This window comes from Rhineura floridana, chromosome 1 (genome assembly GCF_030035675.1).
Source record: "Rhineura floridana isolate rRhiFlo1 chromosome 1, rRhiFlo1.hap2, whole genome shotgun sequence".
Classification (NCBI taxonomy): Eukaryota; Metazoa; Chordata; class Lepidosauria; order Squamata; family Rhineuridae; genus Rhineura; species Rhineura floridana.
Genome location: NC_084480.1, coordinates 256,635,581 through 256,660,791, shown reverse-complemented (window position 1 = coordinate 256,660,791; position 25,211 = coordinate 256,635,581). Strand labels below are relative to the sequence as shown.

At 39.0% G+C, this 25,211-nt stretch overlaps 1 protein-coding gene across 7 annotated transcripts in view; it reads right to left on the bottom strand.

Annotated features, from left to right (window-relative positions):
• The window catches only part of SNTG1 (syntrophin gamma 1), a 468,099-nt gene that overhangs the window by 280,680 nt on the left and 162,208 nt on the right, over positions 1-25,211 (bottom strand). For all 7 annotated transcript variants that reach the window (XM_061598525.1, XM_061598581.1, XM_061598554.1 and 4 more), the window contains exon 2: positions 16,099-16,238. The gene's annotated coding sequence lies outside the window, so the exon portion shown is untranslated. The remainder of the gene's footprint in view (positions 1-16,098; positions 16,239-25,211) is intronic.

The following is a 25,211-nucleotide window of genomic DNA, read 5'->3' as shown; positions in this document are numbered from 1 at the left end:
TTCCTATGTTCAGGGCCGTTTCCAGAAAGTAGTTGTGGGAGGCTTCTGTTTGGCACCATGGGAGCTGTCCTGTGGCATCCCTCAGGCTTCCATCTTGTTACCCATGTTATTTATCATCTATATCAAGGGTTCTCAAACTAAGATTCATATTGATTTTTAATTGCATTTTATTGCTTCTTTTATTTCTTATATTGTATTTTATTGTTTTACAATTTGAATTCTATGGATTCAATAAAATGCAATGTAAGAAATAAAAGTAGCAATAAAAATATGGTTAAAAATCATACAGACCCTCTCAGGTGTTAAGATCGGACGAAGGGACTCTCTTGGTAGCTCCACTGCCATCAGAAGTTTGGGGGGTGGCAGCCCAAGAGAGGACATTTGCTGTGGCAGCCCCCAAGTTATGGAATTCCCTTCCCACAGAGGTGTGGTCTGGCACCTTCACTATCCAGCTTGTGTCATATGTTGAAGATGCACCTCTTCACCCTGGCTTTTGACACTTCAGATGTATATTTTTACAACCCTCTCTAGTCGTGAATGTAATTTGTTTTAAACTGTTTTTAACAATGTACTTTATATAGTTGTGACCCCTGTGGGACCTACTGTTGAAGAGTGGGTCTAATAATCTAATCGTTATTATCATCTCAATTTGCATCAGCTGAAGACAAGGCTTTTAAGAAGCATGGTCTGCCTGTTCCATTGGTGAAGGCTTACCCTGGACTGACCAGAAAAGACTTGCTTCCACCTGAAGTCTGGAGCAGAGGCCAGGTGCCCCTTTGCTGAAGGTGTAGTTTCAGTTGCAATGAACCACCACTGAATGGTAATTATATTGTGGTTGAAGCCTTGTGATAATTATTTTGATTTGTTGTCATTTGAGCATTGTGGGCATTTGCTTTGCTTTGTGCTTAATATTATTGAGTTGTACCATTCACCCTTTTGTGGTCTGATTTCTGTTTCCACTTGCATGGTCTGCTGGACCCTGGTAAACCTCAAACTAAACTGTGTCAGTGCTTACAAGTGCTCTTTAAATAAACAAAATCAAATCAGGCTGAAAGTGTTTTGTATACTTCTGGAAGCTTTTTTTTAATATGGATATGTGGGTTCAGTATGTTGGAAGAACATCTGTCTTATTCCCCATGCTAGAATTGCACATTCCAGAACAATCTATTTTCTTGTCAGCAGACATGTTGGCATCTGATGGTGAATAGGGATGAGATTTGTTTGGTCAGTGCTGGTTCAAAAGCATTCTGCTGACCTAACAGGCTGGCATCAATTTAAATTGGTTCTGTATCAACTAGCCACTGCATTTACCAATCCGGGGTTTTTTTTGGCTCGGAAAAAAATTATATTAATATCGATATTTTAAAACAAAATATTGATATTTTGAAGAATATATTGATATTTCCTTTATCAATATTTTAAAGGGAAATATTCCTAAATTATCATTCTTACAATTGATGTTTTAGAGGCAGTTTAAAAATAAAATAAAATACCATTTCAAAAGTAGCCACAGAAATTTGCTTCATTAAAATCTGATCCTCAGCTATTGAGAATAAGTGAATTAATGGAAAATTCAGTACCAAATTTGAATTGGGTGGAATCTAAGCACATCCCTAATACTGACCAGAACACTAAAAAGTTTTCACACTGATAGGGAAGTTAGAATAAAACACACCTACTTGAGAGAGGTTTCACAAAAGTATTATTTTGTTTACCACTGAATATCAGGTGATAAGAATGGGTGAGTTCTCCAAAACTCTCCATGTATTAACTCAGAAAGATTCCAAGTTGCTGCTGTTGTTGTTGTGTGTGTGTGTTTTAAAGCAAGGAGAACTCAGATAATTTTTCTGAGCCAATTTACTTCATGTCCTGTAGTCAATTAACCAATGTTGTTAATGTTGAACTGCTGCTGCTCTTTTGAGGGCTTTGGAGGATTAAACTGTTGTGGATAGTTCTGTACCATCCCCCCCCCCCGGGCTGATGCTTTATTTTGGAATTTGCATTTTGTTTCTTGTTTTTATTCTAGCTTTTAGTTTTTGTAAGTTGCATTGTTTAAATAAAATAAATTATAAATAATGTTACAGTGTATCAATCACACCACAGGGTACAAGATGTCTCTATACGTCCCTAGTTACATCATGTGTTTAGTGCACTTAAAAAGAATTAAGCAAATTCTAAATAAACATTCTAAATTATAGTTATGTTCAAATGTGAATTCTGATTAACCTTTCTAAATTTAGCTACATGTTACACATAAGACAATTCTTGTCCTAAAGAACACAATTATTTTCCCATTCACTGAGATGTTGTCTGTGTTTTAATTACAGAACACTCAGTACAATTGGTACTGTGCCCTGGAGGCTAAAGTGCCATATTGATTTCCATCATCCATCTTTCATTTAATTTTCTGTTCCAACACAGACCGCAGCATTTGTCAGAAGGAATCCTGGCTTGGATTTTATCTTTTTTATTTATTGAAACAGAAATGGCTCTGATGTATTCAAGGGTGGTTCCACCCACACCTCAGCAAGCTAGCTAGGAGTTTTCATCTCTTTTACCGAGTGACACAGGAAATTAGTGAGCAGTGCAGCAATCTTATTTAAGCTTTCCATATGTCTTTCTCCATGAATAATTTGCCTACCTCCAAACCATATGGCTCTTGAGATAAGCAACCAGTTGAAAACGTCATTATTAAAACCTGGGCAAGATAACCACTTCATTTAGTCAGGATCCCATCACTAAGTACAAACTGTACTACAGCATTCAAGTGAAACTCCATTAACATCCCCTCCCCTCTCACAATCAAACAAGAAATTAAATCTAGAGAAGCAATTGGCTGGTGGCTGCTGTTGCTCACATTGCCACACACCATACTGTTGGAACAAACAAACAAATCTTCCCCATGGAATTGATATCAATATTGCCCTCAATGAAAATTACTCCTTTATCTAAATGTCTGGTTATCTGAATGCTTTAAAAGCAGCTTGAACCATCTAGCTTAAGCTATACTTTAGATATATATTCTATTTTCAATGAAGACCAACATTCAAAACTGACATTCATCTGGTAGTGCTAATAATGTCTCACTTATTTGGTGTAGACAACTGTCAGCATTCACCAATTAATGTGAACAATATCCAGTTCTGTGGGCTTTCACCATAATGTATGCCATATTTTTTATGTGTCTACCTCATAAACCTCCACTGATTAATCAATAAAATCCTTGAGAACAGGACCATTTAGAAAAAAAAACGCAATTTTTTTCCTGATGGGCCATTTATAAGAATGATCTCTTTTTACTCCCTCTTGCCATGTCTCTGTTCTAAGTGATCTAATCAGTCTTGCAACATATTGTGCGTGTAGCCGTGAAGTTTTGCCACATAGACATGTAGCTTGGGAGAGGCTGGGAACCCTTGCTTCAGGATCTTTCCTACTTTCTTAATACTCTAATGCCAGAACAGTTGTTTGCCATTACATTTATTGGTATAAAACTGAACAAAAGTTTTAAATTATGTTAATGTTTGTTGTTTCAATCCATATATGTGTGAATTGATGATAATTTTGCCTACTTCTTTTCCTAACATCGCCTTACATATGATGCCACAGGGAACATCATCATTCTCCAAGTTAGCTCTTTTAGGGAGGAAATCAAACTCCTGGCCAGCAGCAGTGGGACTTAATGGAGTGGCTGCCACATCTGTAGCCTCACTTGTTTCGTCAACCAGGGCAGATGGTGGGGGCAGGAAAATCCCAGTATTTTGCTGCACCAGCTTCAGACTGGCACAACAGAAACTCAGGATGTCTGGACTTATATGACTATATCATTACATGCTTTACAGCTCAACTTAGGCTAACAAATGTTTAATTGTCAGGCTTTGTGTAACAGCCTGACATATTCCATTATATCACTTTATCTTGAGAATTTAATTCTGTTCACTGGCTAGAGTCAAGAATGTATGTAACCTATGTAACTAAGAGTTAAGCGTGTATGAAATAAACATGATTAGTTATTCTTCTGTGAAGACCCCATTATTTTGCTGAGATCCCTAGTCCTAACAGAACCTTTGGTGGGATTTTTCTCTTTTGATCTACTCGAGTGTTTAGGTGAGCACAGTGTTTGGCAAGTGGAGTTCTGCAGGACCACAAGGTTAAAAGGGAACTCATGTGAACCCTCAATCCTGTGCATTCACTAGAATAAGGTAGTCCAGACTATTTCAAATCCATATATGTGTGAACTAATTATATTTTTTCCTAGGAAAAATATGTCACACATATGATATCACAGGCAACATCATGATTCTCCAAGTTAGGACTTTTAGGGAGGAAATCAAACTGCTGGTCAGCAGCAGTGGGGCTGAATGGAGTAGCTATCACATCTGTAGCCCAACTAGTTGTGCCAACTAGGTGGGGGCAGGAAAATCCTAGTATTTTGCTGCACCAACCCCAGACTGGCACAACAGAAAAGCTGAGGTCAGACCTATTGCCAATAGCTGGGACTGGGTCAGAATCCAGTGAATCCTCAGCTGGCCCAGCTCCAAAAAAATTTGGTTCACGGATTCTAACAGCAATAGCTTCTGCCTACCTGCTGTTTAGATGGGCACAGTCAAGAGCTCCGTGGTGGTGGAGTTTATCACAGCCAGGCAGAGCTGGGTGGAGGACACCTCCACCTCATCCAAATCCTATCCAGCATGGCTGACTGGGGTTTAGACTGCTCTGCCAGTCATTCAAAATTACTACTATGGATATTCACTTTTCACACTAGATTTTACGAAATGGATAACTGAGTGTGTTACTCTAAAATATCATGTCACGATAGATGAAGAAATTGCCTATTTGAAAGGTTAAATAAGCCACTCTTATAAACTTTACATTTGTTTACACTTAAGCACACAGAAGTGTGAATACGAGAGTTGCCAACCAATTAAAAATGCTTTAGCTGATGAACTATCTGGCATTCAACAAAATTAACTGCTTCAATTTAAACTTTTTTATATATTATAGTGGGTAATATTTCATGCATGCCCACACACAGGAATTATTCCTTGGAAATTATATTAAAATACATTGGACCTTGCATTATGTCTTAATAACTGTAAATTATAATGTGGACATGAATTAACTGAATCAAAATTCATGCTTTTAAAAAAAATACTTGGAAACATTTACTCAGTGTGATGAATTCATTTTATTTATTTGTATTTGTATTTATAAACCCAACATTCATCAGACTGACCCCAGGCCAGGTTACATCAAGATGCCAAATGTCTACCATAAACCAGTTTTTAAAGCCTAAAACAACCATTTTACAACAATCCATATTACAGTATCTAGCAATACAGGAAGTGAAACACATGAACAACTACTGGTCATATACATATATAACTTTTTCCAAAAGCCTGGATGAAAAGATGTGTCTTTAAGTGGCACCAAAACTCAAATAAGGTCAGTGCCAGATGCATCTCTGAGGGTGTTTCGAAGGTGGGGTACCACTATGGCAAAGGCCCTTTCTCACACCACAACATCATACACGTTCCCTGGCTGTGGAGCCACATAAACGGTAGGGATGGGATCCATTGGCCAGTGCCAGTTCAAAAGCATTCTGTCAACCAAACAGGCTGGCATCAATTCAAGTTTGTTCTGAATCCTCTAGTCACTGCTTTTACCGATTTGTGTTTTTGTTTGGCTCGGAAAAAACATTGATATTAATATTTATATTTTTAAAGGAAATCAATGTTTTAGAGGCAGATCTTTTTTTCCCAAGTCCGCTTTCAAAAATAGCCATGGAAATTCATGACATTAAAATCTGATCCTCAATTATTGATAAAAGCAAATTATTGGAATATTTGGTACCAAATTGGAAGTAATTCTAGTACATCCCTAATAAAGGGCCTTCCTGGTTGACCTTAATACATTAGCAGGTTGGTAGAGAAAGGGTGGTCCTTCAGCTATTTTGGCCCCAACTTGTTCAAGGCATTATGTGTTCATATTATCACTCTGAATTGAGCTTGGAAGCATATAGGCAAGTCGTGTATATTCTTCAGGACTGGTTTCTGTGGTCCCATCTGGTTGTGCCACCCAGCAGTCTGGCAACCATATCCTGGACTAGTTGCAGCTTCCAAGCTATCTTCAAAGGTAGCCCCACATACAGCACATCAAAGTAACCCAATTAGGCATTTATTTATATCTTTCCTTTGTTCACCCTCATGAAACCGACAGTTTTCTCTACAGATTGTGAGGTGAATACCTTGTAGTTATTCCAGTATCAACTGAGCAAGGAGGTACATACATGCCACATGACAAAGAAGACTTCCTGTTCACTTTATTTTCCTTTCCAGACACAAGTTTATTATTATTTTCAAATAGCAACACTCCCATTCCTAGACATTTGCCTACCTATGTGGCTCTAATATAAAATGTTTTGCATGCTAAATGGTAGTGGTCCTTGGATGACTCTAGGGCTTGTGTGTGGGGAGGGGGTAGATTACTAATTAGTCTTGCTGAACTTACTCTCATTATGTGGCAAGAAATATTAATTACAAATTCAAAAACACAGGGGTTGGATCGAGACTTAAGAGTAGAAACACACTCACTGTTCTGGTAGTCCCAGTGAATATCCACCTCTCTCTTCTGGAAACAGGTGCACATGATGCTAGACAAGCCCCATCCCTTTTTACTGTAAAACCTGGTGGGAGCAGCTTGAGTGCATTTTCAGCTTGAAAGAGATTTTGCAACTGATTGGCAGATCAACCCATTCGCTCTCCAGGTGTGGTTAATGCTTTGCTCTGGTGACTAGGGTGTTCACAGCCTAAGGATCTAACTACATGTTCTGTTTACTGTGAAGCGTTTTGATTCCTTAGTTTTGGTAACAAGTGTACAGTCCTTACTGGGAATGCAGCACATAGGAAGGGAAAGCTTATTTCTTCCCTCTCCAGTGTGATGAGAACTAAAATCATCTACCTACCAACCCACCCCCAGCATAGCTAGCAAACATAGAAAAACCTTCCCATTGGCACCAGTGTGAAGCTTTTTCTAAGTGTGCTAGTCACATAGGAGGTGATTTCAGTTCAAATTGTGCTGGGGAGGGAAGACAAGAGCCTCCTTCCTACTTTTCATGAGGCCTGAGGCTTGGGTTGGCAGGCGGTGGAGGAAGATGAGGAGGGAGAAGAGGAAGACTGGATGGGGGACACTGAGACACTGGAACGGGGGATGGCAGAGGGAGGTCTTCCCTCATCCCCACTCTGGATGGAGAGATAGGAGCCCAGCTCTTCCTTCTCTTCCCTGGAGAGGTGAGCATCCTTGGGATCTAGGGGGAGCACTTGACCCACTGCTTGAGCTGGATGAACAGGAGTCAGAAGGAGAGGCGGGCTCTAGATGTAGTGCATGCCTGCAAGCTCAACATTCCTACAGGGCACAGGAGTCTCGTAAGTAAGCATGCCACAACTCAAATTTAAAAACTTGGTGGGAGGCTGTGGGAATTTGTTGAGTCAATCCCGAAGTGTCTGTGCAGTTTTGAACTTCTTTCTCTATTCTTGAACTCTTGAACTTTGCCTTCTGCTCCCAGCGTGGCTGGCCCCACCATCCCATCTCCTAGTTGGATCTACTATAACTCTCTGCCTGCTGCTGAGTTTGTATTGTGACTTTGCTTCAATAAAAAAATCTCCTCCTTACTTCCTCGTACAAGCTTCTGCCATTATGGTTTGGGTGGGAGGCAGGATACTAGTATACTCCATTCCTGGAAAGAATTGTCCTCCCTCCTGCCTGCCTGTAATTAATAAAATGGAAGAAGTGGCTATGTGCTACGCATCACCTTTGTTCACATGTCACATGTGAGTCTGCACATTCCTAGAGAGGAAATTGCAGCTGCTATACTCCTCCCCTGTCATTCTGCTGCTGTGCTGCTTTGCATTAAGCCATGGTTTGGCTTAGCATGTTGCCTGAACCCAGGCTTGTGGTTTAGCAATCTCTAAATTAACCACAAGCTGTAACTAAGGTTTGCCCTATGGTTTACAGCTTGTAGTTTGTCTCAGAAAACTAATTCATGGTAAGACAAACCATGGCTTAGCTTAGTGTAGTAATGCAGCAGTAGGATGAGGGAGAAGCAAAGATGTTGTGATTTCCTTTCCCAGAGGCTGCAAATTTGCACACACATTCTCATTAATCTGTGCTTTGGCTTAGTGTAATGCACAAACCAGCTGATTAATTGTAATGTGTCATTTGGCCCTAAGATAGTTAACAGTACCCACTGAAATCAATGGGACTTAAATTAGTCATAATGACTAACTTGTCCCATTGATTTCCAATGGAACTGAATATGATGAACGTACTCTGGATCCAACCTGCAATGTAAAATTCACTAATCCCTTAGCTTCAGCCAAACCGCACATTACATTAAATACACATCTCAATTTTTTAAATTAATTAAGCAAGGTTTCCTCCCCAGCTGCAATTGAGATAAAAATCTCCCCATGACTACAAAGTTTAGAAAAATGTTCCAATTGGTGTTAAAAAACTCTTGTAGCTATACCAAGGTAGGGGGGAGGGTGGAGAGAGATGAGATTTTTGTGCTGATCACATCTGGGGATGAACAGGATAAACCTCCCATCCCTGTATGTTGTGCTCCCAACAGCAATGTCCATATGCATGAAATTAATTGAAGAAAAAATAGAGATTCAGCTGTGCACTACACAGTAAGCACAACATATGGTTTGGCCCTGAGAAATCAATCCAAAACTTTTCCATGTTGCTTCAGACTACTGAGAACTCTCTTCCAAATAATTGTCGAGAGTCATTGCCACTACCTTGCTTACTTATTGCTTTACTTTAACTGACCACGTTCCATCTTTTAGGAAACTCCAAGAGAAATCGGAGCTGTGTTTAATCTTTTAAAGGTGGACATTTGTTTCCAGTAGCCTTCATGTTTTCCCGGCTTGATCCTAGCCCCAACAGGCTTTTGGTATTACCAGGCTCTGCTGCTTCTTAGTCTGCTCAATTCACAAGCTTGCTTTAACACATGAAAGAATTGAGTTTTGTGCTAAAGATCTGAGGGATGAAGCTGGCTCCATTAAATAGAATCTGGGTTTGACTGTAATGACCAGGTTGAACGATCCATTCATGTGGGGAAACTGACAAAGGAAGCATTAAGGGTATAAGTCAAAAGAGCACACAGACTCTCGAAAGACTATGATGAGAGTAGCCAGGTATGAGATGTGAGAACAGACATTTTCTGCTAAATGACTCAGAAGGAATCCCAATTCATCCACCCTGCTTATGTGTGTTCCACAGTTACAGTTCTGTCACTTATGAAATATATAGACAGCAAAGATGTGTAAGGAGATGTAAGCTAGATGCCAACTGTAGAGAAGTAATGTGTGATGTTATCACATTTGTGAGTTACTGGATCATTTGAAAAGAGAATGAAATCTGTATCATTTCCTGTGTCATTTAGGAGAATTCATTGGAGTGAAACATAAAGAAACATATTTTTGTTCAACATATTTATCTCCCTTGCAAGCATCTTGTGAAAGCTCAGGAATCCTCCAGGGATGAAACAGAGAACAAAACTTTCTTAAGAGCTGATAATGCAAGAGGGAAGGGGGTGAGCAGGTTAAGAGCCAAAAACTGACCTAACCTTGCACTTTGTGATAAAAGCAAGCCATTTGGTATGGGTGATCTTTAGACCTCCCTGAATTATTTTTAAAAAGGTGCCACCCTGCCACCCTTCCTGAGACGGGCAATACCCTCCTTGACATTTGATGACACTGATCTCCATTTTCCCCCTGTAATGTTGCTCCTATTTGAGATACAAAAATTATTCTGATTCTCAAAATTTAATATTTTCAATGCCAGATGTGAGATAATTAGTGGCATGCCAACAAGCATTCAAAATGTTAACACTCAAAGCCACTTAATAGTTTGTTAAAATGCCAGTTAAACATCAGATGAAGAAATAACACCCTTTTTATGAACGGTTATTTCTCCATTAGGAACACGGATGCAGCTTGGGCGGTGGGGAGGACAATGTATGCCTTGACTTCAGCCTTCTGAATTCTAAGCTCTCCAGAAAAATAATAATGTTGTGAGCTTCAGTTTCTCTGCATTTATTTATATTTATTTATTAAATTTTTATACCGCCCCATAGCCGAAGCTCTCTGGGCGGTTCACAACATCAAAATATCAACATACAATTTAAAACCACACATTAATCAATTTAAAACATAACTCATTAAAATTTCCAAATAAACCTATACTAAACTAAAATACTGAAATACTAAAAATACTAAAATGCTAAATGCTACAATACTGAAATGCTAAAATGCTAAAATGCTAGAATGCCTGGGAGAAGAGGTAGGTCTTAACCTGGCGCCGAAAAGACAACAATGTTGGCGCCAGGCGTACCTCATCAGGGAGATTGTTCCATAATTCAGGGGCCACCACTGAGAAAAGATATGATTACAGTTAGCTACCAACTGACAAGTTTTCAGCCACTGCTTTTACTTAAGCACTTGATAAAAAATAATATAATAAACCATATGTTTGTTTGGTTGTTTTTTTTAAAAAAGTCTGATTTCTGAAAGTTGGCACTCTGTATGTTTGTTTGAAACCATAGTAATAAACCATAGGATTTATATAAATCCACAACTTCATTTATGCAAAATAACTGCCTAGGCATCCAAGTCTGCTTAGCAGCAGTTTGAGGGTATTCAGTGAGGAGCTGCTGTTAAACAATGATAATAGAGATTATATTGGATCTCAGATCCAATATATACATACACATATTTGTTGCTGTTATGTGCCTTCAAGTCGACTACAACTTATGGCGACCCTATGAACCAGTGACCTACAGCAGCATCTGTTATAAACTACCCTGTTCAGATCTTGTAAGTTCAGGTCTGTGGCTTCCTTTATGGAATCAATCCATCACTTGTTTGGCCTTCCCCTTTTTCTCCTCCCTTCTGTTTTTCCCAGCATTATTGTCTTTTCTAGTGAATCATGTCTTCTTATTATGTGTCCAAAGTATGAGAACCTCAGTTTCATCATTTTAGCTTCTAATGATAGTTCTGGTTTAATTTGTTGTAACACCCAATTATTTGTCTTTTTCACAGTCCGTGGTATGCGTAAAGCTCTCCTCCAACACCACATTTCAAATGTTGATTTTTCTCTTATACGCTTTTTTCACTGTCCAACTTTCACATCCATAGAGATCAGGAATACCATGGTCTGAATGATCCTGACATTAGTGTTCAGTGATACATCTTTGCATTTGAGGACCTTTTCTAGTTCTCTCATAGCTGCCCTCCCCAGTCCCAGCCTTCTGATTTCTTGACTATTGTCTCCATTTTGGTTAATGACTGTGCCAAGGTATTGATAATCCATGACAAGTTCAATGTCCTCATTGTCAACTTTGAAAATGGGAATGTACTGCCTTCGTCAATTCCGACTTATGACGACCCTATGAATAGGGTTTTCATGGTAAGCAGTATCCAGAGGGGGTTTAACATTGCCTTCCTCTGGGGCTGAGAGGTAGTGACTAGCCCAAGGTCACCCAGGGAGCTTCATGGCTGTGGGGGGATTCAAACCCTGGTCTCCCAGGACGTAGTCCAACACCTTAACCACTACACCACACTGGCTCTTTAAAGTTACATAAATCTTCTGTTGTCATTACTTTAGTCTTTTTGACGTTCAGCTGTAGTCCTGCTTTTGTGCTTTTCTCTTTAACTTTCATCAGCATTCGTTTTAAATCATTACTGGTTTCTGCTACTAGTATGGTATTGTCTGCATATCTTAAATTATTGATATTTCTCCCTCCAATTTTCACACCTCCTTCATCTTGGTCCAATCCTGCTTTCCGTATGATACGTTCTGCGTATTTGTTGTTGTTGTTGTTGTTATGTGCCTCCAAGTCAACTACGACTTATGGCGACCCTATGAATCAGTGACCTGCAAGAGCATCTGTCATGAACCACCCTGCTCAGATCTTGTAAGTTCAGGTCTGTGGCTTCCTTTATGCAATCAATCCATCTCTTGTTTGGCCTTCCTCTTTTTCTACTCCCTTCTGTTTTTCCAAGTATTATTATCTTTTCTAATGAATCATGTCTTCTCATTATGTGTCCAAAGTATGATAACCTCAGTTTCATCATTTTAGCTTCTAGTGATAGTTCTGGTTTAATTTGTTCTAACATCCAATTATTTGTATTTTTTGCAGTCCATGGTATCCGTAAAGCTCTTCTCCAACACCACATTTCAAATGAGTTGATTTTTCTCTTATCAGCTTTTTTCACTGTCCAACTTTCACATCCATACATAGCGATAGGGAATACCATGGTCTGAATGATCCTGACTTTAGTGTTCAATGATACATCTTTGCACTTGGCAACCTTTTCTAGTTCTCTCACAGCTGCCCTACCCAGTCCTAGCCTTCTTCTGATTTCTTGACTATTGTCTCCATTTTGGTTAATGACTGTGCCAAGGTATTGATAATCCTTGACAAGTTCAATGTCCTCATTGTCAACTGTAAAGTTACATAAATCTTCTGATGTCATTTAGTCTTTTTGACGTTCAGCTGTAGTTCTGCTTTTGTGCTTTCCTTTAAAGTCATCAGCATTCGTTTCAAATAATTACTGGTCTCTGCTAGTAGTATGGTATCGTCTGCATATCTTAAATTATTGATATTTCTCCCTCCAATTTTCACAACTTCGTCATCTTGGTCCAATCCTGCTTTCTGTATGATATGTTCTGCATATAGATTAAATAAATAGGGTGACAAAATACACCCCTGTCTCACACCCTTTCCGATGGGGAACCAATCAGTTTCTCCATATTCTGTCCTTACAGTAGCCTCTTGTCCAGAGTATAGGTTGCACATCAGGAAAATCAGATGCTGTGGCACCCCGATTTCTTTTAAAGTATTCCATACTTTTTCATGATCTACACAGTCAAAGGCTTTGCTGTAATCCATAAAGCACAGGGTGATTTTCTTCTGAAATTCCTTGCTCCGTTCCATTATCCAACATATGTTTGCGATATGATCTCTGGTACCTCTTCCCTTTCTAAATGCAGCTTGGATGTCTGGCATTTCTCGCTCCATATATGGTAAGAGCCTTTGTTGTAGAATCTTGAGCATTACTTTACTTGCATGGGATATTAAGGCAATAGTTTGGTAATTACTGCATTCCCTGGGATCCCCTTTCTTTGGAATTGGGATGTATATGGAACACTTCCAGTCTGTGGGCCATTGTTTAGTTTTCCATATTTCTTGACAGATTTTTTGTCAAAATGTGGACAGATTCAGTCTCAGTAGCTTGTAGCAACTCTATTGGTATGCCATCTGTTCCTGGTGCTTTGTTTCTTCCAAGTATTTTAAGAGCAGCTTTCACCTCGCATTCTAAAATTTCTGGTTCTTCATCATACGGTTCCTCCAAGAATGAGCCTGGCATCCTGGCATCTCTTTTATAGAGTTCTTCACTGTATTGCTTCCGTCTTCCTTTTATTTCATCTCGGTCAGTCAGTGTGTTCCCCTGTTGATTATTCTCTTGGTTTACTACTCTTGGTTTAAATGTCCCTTTCATTTCTCTAATCTTTTGGAATAGGGCTCTTGTTCTTCCCTTTTTGTTTTCCTCTTCTATTTCTATGCAATAACTATTGTAATAGTTATCTTTGTCCCTACGTACTGAATCATATCTTTGGTGTTTAACCAGCATGCTATTATCTACTGGCATTTGGTACTTAGAAGATTGGGAACAAGGAATTGGAAAACATTTACTTAAATAAGCACACTTTTGTGTGTATATGTGCTATATTTGTGCATTTTATTTGCACTATTTCCTTTTAAATGCCACTTTTAAAAGTTTCTGCCAACCAAGTACAATTATCACAGTGTGATAAGTAACTACTACCCACTAAATGCTGGAAATAAAAGTGCATTTGTGTACCAAGATTGTGAACAGAGAATGCAGGGAATAACTCTTCCTATTTTTTAAAATGATTTATGTACAGGATGGCATCACTTGGACAATTTCCAGGGGCATAAAAAGGAGTACTACTTCAGAATTATATCAGTTGCAGATTACACACACCACAGATTCATCTTTAATCTAGCAGTGTGGACATTAAACTATTGATGATTTGTCTACTTTGAATTTTCTTTCCGCTTTTCCTGCTGTTGAGTTAAAATGAATTATGGTTGAAATAAAACTAATTTCAGTTTATTTGCCCCTAACCTGACCCCCATCCCAGAGAACTTTGCAGGAAGAACTTTGGTTCAGATTGCAAGCTGGACTCACCTTTTCATATGCTCATTGAGCTTTAACAGATATGTGCCACAGGATGAAAACCTTTGTCCCCACAAGAATATGTTTTGCATTTGTTTTGTACTCTGTCTTTGTTTTAGTGTTCTCTTCCTGCTTATTTTGAGCTCTCTGGCTCCAGCCTTTGTCTCAAGGCTGTAGCAGTCTGCAAAAACTGATTTACCAAGGGGCAGCATGCCCCCAGCAAATCCGCTCATCTCCCCTGTTCTCCTTCCCCCCTTTCTTGACCTTTATGCCACCATGGCATTTTTTTATGCTGTATGAGGTTCATCCCCCTGACCTGTAGCCCCTCCTTGAGGGTATATAATCTGAACCCCTTTCAATAAATGGGGTTCCCAATTTCTGAAAGGCATCTTGCTGGACAGGTTTGGGTCCCCTTTGCCAAAGGTTCTTTGTTGTCATTATTGCCTGGGTCTCTGGCAGCGGGTTCATGTGACTCAGCTCCACACTCTTCTTGGGGTGAACGTGAGGTGAGTAAGGTCAAGCGGACAGCTCAGGATTTTAGTTTTGACCTAACACTGCTCTCTCTTTTAGTGCAAGTCTTTATTGTAGGATACAGTGTGCATTATTAGTTGGGGTGGGTGGGAGCAGACTTTATATTTTGTGTGAATGACTAGCATAGTTACTAAAAACTGAATAATATCTGCGGGAGACTACTTAGGAAGCAGTTATCTCCTTAAGGCTTCTTAAAATGAAAGGAATTCCAAAGGGCACTTCATAAGTTTTCATTGCTGGTGTGGTACACATGCACACAGAGAGCTACACACATATACATATTTATTTATTTATTTATTTATTTATTTATCTGTTTGTTTATTTATTTATTTATTTATTTATTTATATTCTGACCTTCCTTCCAGAAGGAGTCCAGGGCCGCATATTTGGCTGTTCCCAACATGGGTTAGTTGCTCTTAGAGCACAATCTTCCAAATTGTGTGGAACCATTCCTGAACTGAGAACTTTGCCTGCATTTTTCAGTGCTTGGTCCCTTCTAGTTGGGCTGCAGCTAGCAAAGTAAACAATCTCTTTATGAAACAAATGTCTCTGTATCACCTCTGTTACAGAAAACAATGCTAGCGTGGGATCTGGGGCAATGATAGCAGCTTTTATATGCAAGATTACTTAAAAAAAACTCTTACCAAAAGCCCTGAGCTCTAGGACAGTTCCATCACATCTGGGGCTGCCCCCCCTCCAGTAGAGGGCTGACAGGGAGCTATTAGTCCTGTGTAACTTCATAGGGGTAAAATGGTTTCTATATACTACTAAAAACAGACTTTCCAATGATCTGTCAATGACTCAAGACTACAACAGCTTGGGTGTGGTGATATTTTCAAGAATCCAAGTGTCATCCGTAAAAGATGGGGGAGAAATACATTAAAAACAATTTCAAGCAAGCAAGTACTATGTTATGCTGTAATTTTGCTAAAAGGCATCATGGTGAGTAATGGAAGAAACCAGGAAAATCCCAAAGAGATGTATGCTAAGAATCATCAAAAGGTTGATTTCTTCTCTAAACTGAATTTGTCCGGAATGAGTTACAACTTCAACCCTGTCTTCCTTTACATACTTAATCACTAATGAATACCTATCCCAAAATGTGAATGAATATTTTTATTATCAATTTGTTAAATTTGAATCTAGCCTTTCTACCAAATGATGCTCAACAATACAAGTACAAACATATATAAAACAAAAAAGAGCAATAAGGTACCAAAAAAATAAAAATAATATGAACTAGGCAGAATAAACAGCATTCAAATCAGGATAAATGTAGAGGAAAATAAATATAACTCACTGAATACTTCCTTTGATGAAAACAGAAGAGAAGACAGTTCCAAAGCTGAATAGTGACATTGACAATACTTCACTGCCAGTCCCAAAAACCAAGGCTCCACTTGCCAACACCCAAAAGGACAGGATGGATCTTAATTGCCACTGTTGACATAAGGGAAAAAAGTAAAGTCAGAGCCATAATGGATTCTACTGTGCTGAATCAGACGTATGCAACCTACAAAAAAGACTGAAGGAAAACCTAAGGAAATAATTATAATAGACAGTATGTGAGACATACAATATTCTGCTTTGCAACTGAATGATGGTCACCACATTTCCCCCCCCCCCACCATACATGGTCTTACAATAAATGTAATACTAGACATTTTCCAGTGTGCCAGAATTGCCATTATTAGAGATAAGGAGCAGCAAGCATTCTGAAAAAGAAGCACTCAAAACTTCTTCCAAGAAATACTTCTAAAGTGCTCTGAAAATAAACATAAAATCGCTAGTAGGAAGAAATCACCACATCAGAGGTTAGGATAATTTATCAGGTTTGAAATAGTTGTTTTAGGATCCAGTTTCCACAGCACTGATTTTATTGCATTCAGTTCCCTTTGTATGAACTAGATAGATTTCAGCAGCTGTTACTGCATTCTTCATAGTTTTCGTAATTAAAACATGGAACTTTTTTGAAGCGACAAACTGAGATTTCATAATCACTAAATATCACCTCAACTGCAACACTCTTCAATGGTGAAAAGTTGTGTTTTCAAAAGCATGGGCACTGTGTAATGTGGATGAGATTCAACCCCACTCACGACTGCTATGTGCAAGTAGAAACTGATTCCACTTATGCTTGAAAAAACAGGCTACAGTTCCTTCTGACACCAACCCTTTGCACCTTAAAGTGTGGAGCCTGCCTCTCAAAGGGGGAATGTTAAAACCTTCCTTGTAAGAGCACAGCAGCTACTCAGACTGCTCTGCTTTGCTACCTGTATTATACAGCCATGAGTAGCTATATATTAAAGTCAGCATGGATTTTTCGTATTTTGCAATGTTAAATTGAAAATACCCCCATGCCATTCTGCTGCTTCCCACAAGCTCATTTCAAAACAAAAACTTACAAAACGTATAGTCCTGAACTCAGTAACACTTGCTTAACAACACCCTTAAGTTTCCATGGCAGTACACAAAACATCCAGAGAGAATAGAGAGTTCAAAGTGTAAAACAAGAGGGGAAAAATCCAGACCCCTGTTCGACTTTTTTCTGTCAGTTATCTCATAATTTGTTGAAATTAAGTAAAAATCAACCATGTTCACAGAGTACATGTAATCCTATTAATGATCTTGCCCCATACTCTGACCTTCATGATCTGCAATTTAAGAGTTAAAAAAATGCCTGACTGATTTTTAATTCATTTAAGAAATTTAGCATTGGAGTCAATGATAAATGTGGGCATGCTCGGTAAGAACTAACTTTCAGGGCTCTAAACACCAGACTCACAGCTGTTTGGCTTGGATAACCAGGTAGCCACATGCACGCCAGACCTTTATTTCACTTTTGACAGCCATGGCTTCCCCTAAAGAATCCTGGGAAGCGTAGTTTGTGAAGGGTGCTGAGAGTTGTTAGGAGACTCCTATTCCCCTGAGAGAGCTCCAGTGGCCAGAGTGGTTAAACAGTTAGGCCCTCTTCTACGGATTGTAGCTCATCTGAGAGGAATAGGATGACTGAAGTGAAACATATTGTACCAAATTTCTAGATGTGCTCTGTTTTTAATTGACCATGCCCACTTTTTCTTAAGTGGAGTGGTTCAAGCATAGCAAGCTAAACACATGCATCTTGGGCAAGCCAAGCTTGTTTTTTCCAACAGCTAGATTCATTGCTTACGTAGCAACTTATCAGTCTGACTTTACATCAAACTGCAGTTTCAGATTCAACTGTTAATGCACCAAATTAGAAATAGAGCATAACCTTCAGTATGAAACACAAAAGGCTGTCTTCACCATCATATGATATTGACCAATATAAATTAATAAAAATCAGTTTGACACAGATTTCTTGGATGAATAATGAGAGAAATATAATTTTCTAGGTTATATTCTCTGTGGAAACAGTAGTAATACAGGAAAGAAGCAAACAAAGGAGAAAATCAACAAACATAAAAAATGTAATTTTCCATCTTTTGAGATGTAGTCCTAATTGCAGGTGTTGCCACCATTCATCATATCCTCAGGAGGACATGTTACCAAATTCTTCCAAGCTACACAGGAAGTGGATTGGACTGTGAAAGACCAATTCAAATTGGGTTTGCATTTATACAAATTTCTAGGGCAGTACATGATTCACTATAAAGGACAATAATGCTGGGAAAAACAGAAGGGAGTAGAAAAAGAGGAAGGCCAACCAAGAGATAGATTGATTCTATAAAGAAAGCCACAGACCTAAACTTACAAGATCTGAACAGGGTGGTTCACAACAGATGCTATTGGAGGTTGCTGATTCATAGGGTTGCCATAAGTCGTAATCAACTTGAAGGCATATAACAACAAGGGCAGTACAATATCTCAGAGAGGAGCTCAGGTCTCCTACACCCCTGGTGCATTTGTTGCCCAATTTTCCTCTTTAAAGTTTGATAAACCACAAAGGCTTTTTGCCTATTTCTGAATAATTAAGAGATGAGTATCTCATAACCACAGTGAGAACAGGACATTGGACTAGATGTGCCACTGGCCTGATCCAGCAGGCTGTTCTTCTGTTTTTATGTATCCACATGTGAAAGGGCCTCAAGGCTAACAAAATACAGGCTCTCACAATGACAACAGGCAAGCAGGACACGGTTTCACTTGTTTTTGTACCATGTCTTCTTGTTGTTGTTATGTGCCTTCAAGTCAATTACGACTTATGGCGACCCTATGAACCAGTGACCTACAGCAGCATCTGTTATAAACTACCCTGTTCAGATCTTGTAAGTTCAGGTCTGTGGCTTCCTTTATGGAATCAATCCATCTCTTGTTTGGGCTTCCTCTTTTTTCTGCTCCCTTCTGTTTTTCCCAGCATTATTGTCTTTTCTAGTGAATCACGTCTTCTCATTATGTATCCAAAGTATGAAAACCTCAGTTTCATCTTTTTAGCTTTTAATGATAATTCTGATTTAATTTCTCCTAACACCCAAATATTTGCCCTCACCAGTCCTAGCCTTCTTCTAATTTCTTAACTATTGTCTCTATTTTAGATTACTGCAATGCACTCTACATGGGGCTACCTTTGAAGATGGTTCGGAAACTGCAGCTTGTGCAAAATGCAGCAGCCAGATTGGTAACAGGGACCAGACAGTCTGAACATATAAAACAAATTCTGGCCCGCTTGCATTGGCTGCCTGTATGTTTCCGAGCTCAATTCAAGGTGCTGGTTTTAACCTATAAAGCCTTACATGGCTTGGGACCACAATACCTGATGGAATGCCTCATCCGATACGAACCCACCCATACACTACGCTCAACATCTAAGGCCCTCCTCTGGGTAACTACTCCGAGGGAAGCTCGGTGGCAACAAGGAAGAGGGCCTTCTCAGTGGTGGCCCCCAAATTATGGAATGATCTTCTTGATGAGGTGCACCTGGTGCCATCACTATTATATTTTCGGTGCCAGGTCAAGTCTTTCCTCTTCTCCCAGGCATTTTAGCATGTGTTTTTAAATTGTTTTAATTTTTTTTAATTGTGTTTAAATTGTTTTTAGAAGATGTGTTTTAAATTTGTATATTTGTTTTTAATGTTTTTAGTTGCTGTAAACCGCCCAGAGAGCTTCGGCTATGGGGCAGTATATAAATACAATAAATAAATAAAATTTTGGTTAATGACTGTGCCAAGGTATTGATAATCCTTGACGAGTTCAGTGTCCTCATTATCAACTTTAAAGTTACATAAATCTTCTGTTGTCATTACTTTAGTCTTCTTGATGTTCACCTGTAGTCCTGCTTTTGTGCTTTCCTCTTGAACTTTTTCAACAGCATTCACTTCAAATCATGACTGGTTTCTGCTAGTAGTATGGTCTCGTCTGCATATCTTAAATTACTGATATTTCTCCCTCCAATTTTCACACCTCCATCTTGGTTCAATCCCACTTTCTTTATAATATGTTCTGTATATAGATTAAACAAATAGGAATAAAATACACCCCTGTCTCACGCCCTTTCCACATCTTGTTTTGGTGTATGATCAATTTCTTCCTGTACTTCTGTGCAAAATCTCTCCAATTCCTCTTCTTCTGTATTTCCGTTGGAGCGTAGACTTGGATGATGTTTATGTTAATAGGTTTTCCATTTAATCTCACTGATATCCTTAATTACATTTTTTTACAAAAGATATTTTATTTCATTTTTTGAAAAAAGGTGTTTTTTCTTTGAAGAGCTAATGATTTATTTACTTATGAATGGACTTTGTGGAATGTTAGTGTTTATGTGCTTTATTCAGCAGTTATTCTGATTTTTAATGCAACATTTAGAGCCAAAATTTAAAGATGTATAATATATTGTGCTCTCTCTATATTGTGCATGGATCATTTCTACAATAGTCTAGATAAACACACTTTATTTTTGCACTGCTTTGACGTGTTTTTGAGCAATCCTATGTTGTTGTTTTTGTGCATATGCCAATATATTATCTTTATATCTGTTGCTTGGCCTGAGGCAATTTGCAAATAAACAAAACCAATACAAAACTTAAAATTAGATTTTATTAAAATCCAGCTTTTGTTTACTTCCTCATTCTTTGGATATTTCCCACATGTAGCCCCAAAAGGGTCTATAGTTCCTCTACAACTGACTGGCCCCAAAAGCCTTTAAGAACAATGTTCTGACATTCATTATCTCCTTTTGTTCCATTTACACCACATTTCTAGAGTGTCTTGAGCTTCTTTCAATAATCCCATCAATCCTTTCATTTACTGTACGGTTTGTAGTTTTTATGCTTTGACTTTTACACAGATAGTTCTTTGAAGCTTCTGGTTTCTGCTTTTCCTTTTCATGTCAATACAAGTCATTCCTCCCTCCCTCTCCCCATTTTTACATCACTTATTGAAATCCCCTCTGTTTTAAGAACTTTTAAAGAAGAAAAAGAAAGAAGAAAATTCAAATAAACCTTTTGACTGCCTTATACATTCACTCTTATTAATGAATACGAGTAGCCTTTCTTTAGGGCTGGGGTGGAGAACCTTTGGTCTACCCAAGGAGTCCAATTTGGTAACCAAGGCAATTTTCCACAAACCATGCCCATCTCTCAATCAGAAGGCAGGATAAAATCCTGCCTTGCTTGCCTGAACAGATCCTTGCCGGCAAAACAGGATTTAGTCCCTTGCTTGTCAGCTGAATTTGGCTGCACACATATGTTCTTTAGTGGGAACTTGCAGCCAAGGCAAACAGCCCCAGTTTTTTGCAGGCATTGGCTCTTTAAATTTTAGGAATTCTTTAAATGTTACCTTAGCCACAGGAAAGGTCCTTTCCCATAAACAGCTCTAGCACAGCTGAGATAACTTTCAATTAACTCAGTTGTGTGCGTCCTTCCAATTGAATGAGATCTTCCTATCCTGGCAGGTGCCAATTTCATAGCTGAGTCCCGCTCAGTCAGCCCACATCTTTGTGGCTGGATTAAAACTTTACCTCAACCTTGCAGGAATCACTCAACTAAAAAGCAACTTCAATGTACATAGAGGGACAGTTAAGGAAGAAGGATAGCAACAAATAGTATGCTGTCTCATGATCCTATGAAAGGTAAGTAAACTTAGATATGAGAACAGGAGGAACAAACTCTGCAGAATGTCCAAGTCCACAAGAGGAATTGTGGATATGAGAAAGCTTTTAGGGTTGAGTCTCCTGTCTGTCTCCTTCATGACAGTCCACTTATCATGCCACTTGACTCATTTTTTCATTTTAATACTCCATGGCAATCATCAAATACTAGCAAAAATCACTGCATTATCATGCTGGTCAGACTGCATAGATCATAGATCTTAGAATAATAGAGTTGGAAGGGGCCTACAAGGCCATCAAGTCCAACCCCCTGCTCAATGCAGGAATCCAAATCAAAGCATTCCTGACAGATGGCTGTCCAGCTGTCGCATGCATATGGAGGTAGGTTATAGTGTGCACAAACTATTGCATTTCCCATGGAGTCTTTGTCAGCAGTTAGTTTAGTGGCAAATTCAGAAGTGCAGGGTCCCTTTATAATAATCACAGCCACACACCCTCACAGGATGCCCCCTTCTAAGATTATCTGGGCAGGCCTCAATACTGCTTTCTTCTTCTCTATCACTGTCACCATTTGACGGTCCTTTCTCACTGTCAGAAAATGTTTCAGTTACTGAGGTCAGTGTTTACACATTTATCTCCTGATGCTACCAAATAGCTTCATGATGTAGATGGGATGCTATCATCATGATTCACTGTCTCTTCTTCAATTACAGAATTATCACTCTCCACAATTTGTTTTTGCTTTTTGAAGTAGGAACTAATAAAGGCTTCCTTGCAATTGACACTCATTGGGGCCTGCATACCCACTCAGAAAGCCCTACAAGCAATAATGGCTCCCTGCCCCCACTCTTTTTCTCTGGGAGCTTTTTTGTTGTTGGGTTAGGACAAAGCCTCTTTTTCGTAAATGAAGAAATTCATACTCTCTAAGCAGGCCAATTATTTTGCACTGGAATTTGTAACCTTTTGAAATTCGCAACCTTTTGAAATTTGCCACATTCTAGGATGTAGGAAATGCTTTTTCCACCCCATTATCCAATCTCCCTGTATCACTCCCATCTTCCACACATACCAAGAAAAAGACATTTGGGCAGTGTTTCATCTTCATGATAATCATGCTGTAAAGTAAGGAACTTCATTTGCTGAGTTTCCCTTCTTGGCTACCATACTAAGGGCTCATCTACATGGGAGCATTTCTTCATAAGAAATACATTGCATTTTCCTTCTTAATCCCCCCCTTTAGGATGCACACCTTCACGTGGTGAGGGGGTTTGAGAGTATTGAAGAAGCTGAGAGCAATGCCATCAGGAGTCTAGACCAAGAGGCTAGACTCCTAGCAGAGTCACCCAAGGCGGAATGGTCAAAGCTGAGACACCAGACTAAGATGCATCCAAACTCAGAGGAAGGCAATGGTAACCCACCTCTGAATACCTCTTACCACAAAAACCCTAGGAACAGAGTATCCAAAATGCAACACGAGATAGTGCTGCAAGATGAGACCCCCAGGTCAGAAGGCACTCACCGAGCTACTGGGAAAGAACAAAGGACAAGTACGAGTAGCACTGTGACTAATGACACAGCTTGGTCAAAGCCGAAAGGAACCCCAGAGGCTGATGCGCACAGATGCAAAAGGACAATCCGGAGTTGTGCAACGCACACAATAGGAACATGGAATGTGAGAAGCATGAACCAGGGAAAGTTAGAAATTATCAAGCAAGAAATGGAATGTTTCAACATTACAAAACTTGGCATGAGTGAATTAAAATGGACGGGAAAGGGACATTTTTAATCAGGCAACTACAACATATTTTATGCAGGAAATGAGAAATTAAGAAGAAATGGGGTTTCTTTAATAGTGAGAAGTGATGTACCAAAAGCAATTAGGAGCTACAATGCAAGATCTGAGCGAGTGATATCAATGAGATTAAATGGGAAACCTATCAACATAACCATCATCCAAGTCTACGCTCCAACGGGAAATGCGGAAGAAGAGGAATAGGAGAGATTTTACACAGAGGTATAGGAGGAAATTGATCACACATGAAAACAAGATGTGCTGATAATCATGGGGGACTGGAATGCAAAAGTAAGGAACAGAGAAGAACTAGGAATTATGGGGAAATGGGGCTTAGGAGACAGAAATGAAGCAGGAGAAAGACTTATTGAATTCTGTGAAGCCAATGATTTGTTTCTTGCAAACACAATTTTGAGCAACCAAAAAGATAACTGTACACGTGAACATCACCAAATGGTCAATATAGGAATCAAATTGATTATATAATTGGTAGCAGAAGATGAAGAAGTTCCATACTGCAAAAACAAGACCAGGAGCAGACTGCGGTACAGATGATGAACTGATCGTATCGAAAATCAGAGTAAAGCTAAAGACGAACAACAAAGCACTCATAATGCCAAAATACAATTTAAATAGCATCCCAGAAGCATATAAAAATCAAATAAGGAACAGGTTTGAGGCTTTAAACTTAGTTGACAGAGAACCAGAAGTGCTATGGAATGAACTCAGACTCATGATCAGGGAAGAATGCAAAAAAAAAATACCTCTTGTTAAAAAGAGAGAAATACCTCAATGGATGACTGAAGAAACTCTTAAAATGGTTAAAGAGAGAAGGAAAGCAAAAGCAAAAGGAGATAGAAACACGGTCAGAACCCTAAATGCAACTATACAACAACTAATACGTAGGGACAAAGAAAACTATTACAATAGTTATTGTATAGAAATAGAAAAGGACAACAAAATGGGAAGAACAAGAGCCCTATTCCAAAAGATTAGAGAAATGAAAGGGAAATTTAAACCACGAGTAGGGATGTTGAATAATAAACAGGGAAACACACTGACTGACCGAGATGAAATAAAAGGAAGATGGAAGCAATACACTGAAGAACTCTATAAAAGAGATGACAGGATGACAGATTCATTCATGGAGGAACCAAATGATGAAGAACCAGAAATTTTAGAATGTGAGGTGAAAGCTGCTCTTAAAATTCTTGGAAGAAACAAATCACCAGGAATACACGGCATACCAATAGAGTTGCTACAAGCTACTGAGACTGAATCTGTCCAAATTTTGACAAGAATTTGTGAAGAAATATGGAAAACTAAACTATGGCTCACAAACTGGAAGCGTTCAATATATATCCCACTTCCAAAGAAAGGGGATCCAAGAGAATGCAGTAATTATCAAACTACTGCCTTAATATCCCATGCAAGTAAGGTAATGCTCAAGATTCTACAACAAAGGCTCTTACCGTATATGGAGCGAGAAATGCCAGACGTCCAAGCTGGATTTAGAAAGGGAAGAGGTACCAGAGATCATATTGCAAACATACGTTGGATAATGGAACGGAGCAAGGAATTTCAGAAGAAAATCACC